Source organism: Chiloscyllium punctatum, unplaced genomic scaffold (assembly GCF_047496795.1).
Source record: "Chiloscyllium punctatum isolate Juve2018m unplaced genomic scaffold, sChiPun1.3 scaffold_1202, whole genome shotgun sequence".
NCBI lineage: Eukaryota > Metazoa > Chordata > Chondrichthyes > Orectolobiformes > Hemiscylliidae > Chiloscyllium > Chiloscyllium punctatum.
Window position 1 is genome coordinate 1,195 of NW_027310936.1, and position 6,306 is coordinate 7,500.

Genomic DNA, 6,306 nt, shown 5'->3' on the forward strand with positions numbered 1-6,306 from the left:
CCAAAAGGGAATGGGGGTGGACGTGTCTGCTCATACCGACTTTGAGACTTGTAAGCCGGGTAGCTCAGCCGGGTTTGTTCCGGCGGTTCTGCCGACGGTCTCGTCTTCGAGGCGGGTGCCTCCCCCGTGTACAGGCCGATTTTCGTGCATTTCGAACCGTGGGAAGTGGTCCAAAAGGGGATGGGAGTGAATGTGACTGCTCAACCCGACTTTGGCGCTTCCGAGCCGGGTAGCTCAGCCGGGTTTGACCCGGCGGGTCTGCCGACGGTCTCGTCTTCGAGGCGGGTGCCTCCCCCGTATACAGGCCGATTTTCATGCATTTCGAACCGTGGGAAGTGGTCCAAAAGGGAATGGGGGTGGACGTGTCTGCTCATACCGACTTTGAGACTTGTAAGCCGGGTAGCTCAGCCGGGTTTGATCCTGCGGTTCTGCCGACGGTCTCGCCTTCGAGGGGGGAGCCTCCCCCGTGTTCAGTCCGATTTCCATGCATTTCCAACCGTGGGAAGTTGCCCAAAAGGGGATGGGAGTGAATGTGACTGCTCAACCCGACTTTGGCGCTTCCGAGCCGGTTAGCACAGCCGGGTTTGACCCGGCGGTTCTGCCGACAGTCTCCTCTTCGAGGCGGGTGCCTCCCCCGTGTACAGGCCGATTTCCGTGCATTTCGAACCGTGGGAAGTGGTCCAAACGTCGATGGGAGTGAATGTGACTGCTCAACCCGACTTTGGCGCTTCCGAGCCGGGTAGCTCAGCCGGGTTTGACCCGGCGGTTCTGCCGACGGTCTCGTCTTCGAGGCGGGTGCCTCCCCCGTGTACAGGCCGATTTTCATGCATTTGGAACCGTGGGAAGTGGTCCAAAAGGGAATGGGGGTGGACGTGACTGCTCATACCGACTTTGAGACTTGTAAGCCGGGTAGCTCGGCCGGGTTTGACCCGGCGGTTCTGCCGACGGTCTCGCCTTCGAGGGGGGAGCCTCCCCCGTGTTCAGTCCGATTTTCGTGCATTTCCCACGGTGGGAAATGGTATCTTTCATTACGGGGACAAGGGTCTGAAGCGGTGAAGTCAGTAACCGGCATAGTTAAGGAAAGGGTTCGAATTTTCTCAACAGTACGAAAAAAGTGAGCAGGGAAGCTAGAGAAGGTGTCAGTGAGTCCCAAACGAGTGAACCGCAAAACTTAGGGAAATGCCCGAAAGCGTTTTAAAGGGTGAAATCGGGAACGAGGAAATGATGGGAAAGTGCCTGAAAGTGCTAAATGAGTAAACAGAAAAACGAAGAAAAATGTTTGAAAGAAGAAGAAGTGAGTAACCAGGAAAACTTAGAAAAATGTTCAAAACGAAGAAATCAGTAACCAGGAAAACTTAGAAAAATGATCAAAAAGAAGAAATGAGTAACCAGGAAAACTTAGAAAAATGTTTAAAAAGAAGAAATCAGTAACCAGGAAAACTTAGGAAAATGTTTAAAAAGAAGAAATCAGTAACCAGAAAAACTGCGAAAAATGTTTAAAAAGAAGAAATGAGTAACCAGAAAAACTTAGAAAAATGTTTAAAAAGAAGAAATCAGTAACCAGGAAAACTTAGAAAAATGTTTAAAAAGAAGAAATCAGTAACCAGGAAAACTTAGAAAAATGTTTAAAAAGAAGAAATCAGTAACCAGGAAAACTTAGAAAAATGTTATAAAAGAAGAAGTGAGTAACCAGAAAAACTTAGAAAAATGTTTAAAAAGAAGAAATCAGTAACCAGAAAAACTGCGAAAAATGTTTAAAAAGAAGAAATCAGTAACCAGACAAACTGCGAAAAATGTTTAAAAAGAAGAAATCAGTAACCAGGAAAACTTAGAAAAATGTTTAAAAAGAAGAAGTGAGTAACCAGAAAAACTTAGAAAAATGTTTAAAAAGAAGAAATCAGTAACCAGAAAAACTTAGAAAAATGTTTAAAAAGAAGAAATCAGTAACCAGAAAAACTGCGAAAAATGTTTAAAAAGAAGAAATCAGTAACCAGGAAAACTTAGAAAAATGTTTAAAAAGAAGAAATCAGTAACCAGAAAAACTGCGAAAAATGTTTAAAAAGAAGAAATCAGTAACCAGGAAAACTTAGAAAAATGTTTAAAAAGAAGAAATCAGTAACCAGAAAAACTTAGAAAAATGTTTAAAAAGAAGAAATGAGTAACCAGAAAAACTTAGAAAAATGTTTAAAAAGAAGAAATCAGTAACCAGAAAAACGGCGAAAAATGTTTAAAAAGAAGAAATCAGTAACCAGAAAAACTTAGAAAAATGTTTAAAAAGAAGAAGTGAGTAACCAGAAAAACTTAGAAAAATGTTTAAAAAGAAGAAATGAGTAACCAGAAAAACTTAGAAAAATGTTTAAAAAGAAGAAATCAGTAACCAGAAAAACTTAGAAAAATGTTTAAAAAGAAGAAATGAGTAACCAGAAAAACTTAGAAAAATGCTTAAAAAGAAGAAATCAGTAACCAGAAAAACGGCGAAAAATGTTTAAAAAGAAGAAATCAGTAACCAGAAAAACGGCGAAAAATGTTTAAAAAGAAGAAATCAGTAACCAGACAAACTGCGAAAAAATGTTTAAAAAGAAGAAATCAGTAACCAGAAAAACTGCGAAAAATGTTTAAAAAGAAGAAATCAGTAACCAGGAAAACTTAGAAAAATGTTTAAAAAGAAGAAATGAGTAACCAGGAAAACTTAGAAAAATGTTTAAAAAGAAGAAATGAGTAACCAGGAAAACTTAGAAAAATGTTTAAAAAGAAGAAATCAGTAACCAGAAAAACTTAGAAAAATGTTTAAAAAGAAGAAATCAGTAACCAGAAAAACTTAGAAAAATGTTTAAAAAGAAGAAATGAGTAACCAGAAAAACTTAGAAAAATGTTTAAAAAGAAGAAATGAGTAACCAGAAAAACTTAGAAAAATGTTTAAAAAGAAGAAATCAGTAACCAGAAAAACGGCGAAAAATGTTTAAAAAGAAGAAGTGAGTAACCAGAAAAACTTAGAAAAATGTTTAAAAAGAAGAAATGAGTAACCAGAAAAACTTAGAAAAATGTTTAAAAAGAAGAAATCAGTAACCAGAAAAACTTAGAAAAATGTTTAAAAAGAAGAAATGAGTAACCAGAAAAACTTAGAAAAATGTTTAAAAAGAAGAAATCAGTAACCAGAAAAACGGCGAAAAATGTTTAAAAAGAAGAAATCAGTAACCAGAAAAACGGCGAAAAATGTTTAAAAAGAAGAAATCAGTAACCAGACAAACTGCGAAAAATGTTTAAAAAGAAGAAATCAGTAACCAGAAAAACTTAGAAAAATGTTTAAAAAGAAGAAATCAGTAACCAGGAAAACTTGGAAAAAAACACTTAGAAAAATTTTCAGCAAAGTGTGAAAAATATTCTAAGTGTCAGCGGAGGAAAATGCTGCAGCATCGGGAAAGATTCGCAAACTTACACCGAACATGTGCTCCGAAGTGCCGGAGGAATTGGGTGAATTGAGCCCGGCAAATGGCCAGCTGTCGTTTTGTGCCTGCAGCCCGAAAACTTTAACTTTGTCTGTCGCGGAAGTCCGGACCGAGAAAAATCCAAACGGTTTTGACCGGACCGAGTTCCAGACCGATGCAGTCAAATTTGGAATTCAGACCCATTCAGTGCCACTTGTAGTTTTTCCGCAGTGAGGTTGGCGGGGTACCCGGAGATATATGGGAACACGATTTTTAGAACAAAATGGCGGCGCGGGACCGTTCTGAAAGGCATCCGAAAAACGGTTCCACGGGCATAGCACTTTAATGACAGGTATGAGTGCATGCCGGAGAGCTCTTGGAAGTCGAATTTTTGACACTTTGTCAATTTTTTGACAGATTTGACAAACTCTTTCTGTCTGTTCTAAGAGTCAGTCAGAGACTTGTGCGGCGGTCTTTTGACACTATTGGAGGGCGGGCAAACCCCACGTTGACTCCGGCCGTCCCTCCACAGGCGCTCGTGTCCAAAATGAAGGCGAGAGACGCGAGTGGCCTGGTTCCCTTGGGTGTTGCCAAGAAGGCTGCGGGCTGACCGTTGCCTGAGCACTCCCTAAAGCCTCTTGTGATGAGAGCAGACCTCGCCTGCCGCACGACCGGCTCTGGGAGTCGTTGGGCCGCTATTTGTGAATAGTCTGGTCCTCCTCTGCCACCCGGACAAGCGCGATGGCTCTGCCGCCCTGCGGTGCTCGTCACCCAGGTTTGGGGAACACGATACTCGTAACAAAAATAAAAGGCGGCTCGGGACCTGCAGGCGAAAGGGGTCCCGTGGTGCTAAGCACGTCGACTTCGGGTCTCGGTGCAAGCCGGAGAGCTCACGGAAGTCTAAAGTTTTCGGCACGTGGTCGAATCTTTTCAAAGGCTTACCCGGCTCTTTCCGTCCATTCTGAGAGTAAGTCAGAGGCCGGTGCGGAGGTCTCTTGACAATCGGAGGGGGTGGTGGCCCTCCGCAGGCGCTCGTGTCGAAAATGAAGGCGAGAGACGCGAGTGGCCTGGTTCCCCTGGGTGTTGCCAGGAAGGCTGCGGGCTGACCCTTGCCTGAGCACTCCCTAAAGCCTCTTGTGATGAGAGCAGACCTCGCGCGCCGCACGACCGGCTCTGGGAGTCGTTGGGCCGCTATCTGTGAATAGTCTGGTCCTCCTCTGCCACCCGGCCAAGTGCGATGGCTCTGCCGCCCTGCGGTGCTCGTCACGCAGGTATGGGGCACACGATGCTCGTAACAGCAAATAAAGGCGGCTCGGGACCTGCAGGCGAAAGGGGTCCCGTGGTGCTTAGCACGTCGACTTCGGGTCTCGGTGCAAGCCGGAGAGCTCACGGAAGTCTAAAGTTTTCGGCACGTGGTCGAATCTTTTGAAAGGCTTACCCGGCTCTTTCCGTCCATTCTGAGAGTCAGTCAGAGGCCGGTGCGGCGGTCTATTGACGACCGGAGGCTCCCATGGGTGTTGCGATGAGGGTGGAGGGCACAGAACCTTGCCTTAGCACTCCCTAATAAAGCCTCTTGTGAAGAGAGCAGACCTCGCGCGCCGCACGACCGGCTCTGGGAGTCGTTGGGCCGCTATCTGTGAATAGTCGGGTCCTCCTCTGCCACCCGGCCAAGTGCGATGGCTCTGCCGCCCTGCGGTGCTCGTCACGCAGGTATGGGGCACACGATGCTCGTAACAGCAAATAAAGGCGGCTCGGGACCTGCAGGCGAAAGGGGTCCCGTGGTGCTTCGCACGTCGACTTCGGGTCTCGGTGCAAGCCGGAGAGCTCACGGAAGTCTAAAGTTTTCGGCACGTGGTCGAATCTTTTGAAAGGCTTACCCGGCTCTTTCCGTCCATTCTGAGAGTCAGTCAGAGGCCGGTGCGGCGGTCTATTGACGACCGGAGGCTCCCATGGGTGTTGCGATGAGGGTGGAGGGCACAGAACCTTGCCTTAGCACTCCCTAATAAAGCCTCTTGTGAAGAGAGCAGACCTCGCGCGCCGCACGACCGGCTCTGGGAGTCGTTGGGCCGCTATCTGTGAATAGTCTGGTCCTCCTCTGCCACCCGGCCAAGTGCGATGGCTCTGCCGCCCTGCGGTGCTCGTCACGCAGGTATGGGGCACACGATGCTCGTAACAGCAAATAAAGGCGGCTCGGGACCTGCAGGCGAAAGGGGTCCCGTGGTGCTTCGCACGTCGACTTCGGGTCTCGGTGCAAGCCGGAGAGCTCACGGAAGTCTAAAGTTTTCGGCACGTGGTCGAATCTTTTGAAAGGCTTACCCGGCTCTTTCCGTCCATTCTGAGAGTCAGTCAGAGGCCGGTGCGGCGGTCTATTGACGACCGGAGGCTCCCATGGGTGTTGCGATGAGGGTGGAGGGCACAGAACCTTGCCTTAGCACTCCCTAATAAAGCCTCTTGTGAAGAGAGCAGACCTCGCGCGCCGCACGACCGGCTCTGGGAGTCGTTGGGCCGCTATCTGTGAATAGTCGGGTCCTCCTCTGCCACCCGGCCAAGTGCGATGGCTCTGCCGCCCTGCGGTGCTCGTCACGCAGGTATGGGGCACACGATGCTCGTAACAGCAAATAAAGGCGGCTCGGGACCTGCAGGCGAAAGGGGTCCCGTGGTGCTTCGCACGTCGACTTCGGGTCTCGGTGCAAGCCGGAGAGCTCACGGAAGTCTAAAGTTTTCGGCACGTGGTCGAATCTTTTGAAAGGCTTACCCGGCTCTTTCCGTCCATTCTGAGAGTCAGTCAGAGGCCGGTGCGGCGGTCTATTGACGACCGGAGGCTCCCATGGGTGTTGCGATGAGGGTGGAGGGCACAGAACCTTGCCTTAGCACTCCCTAA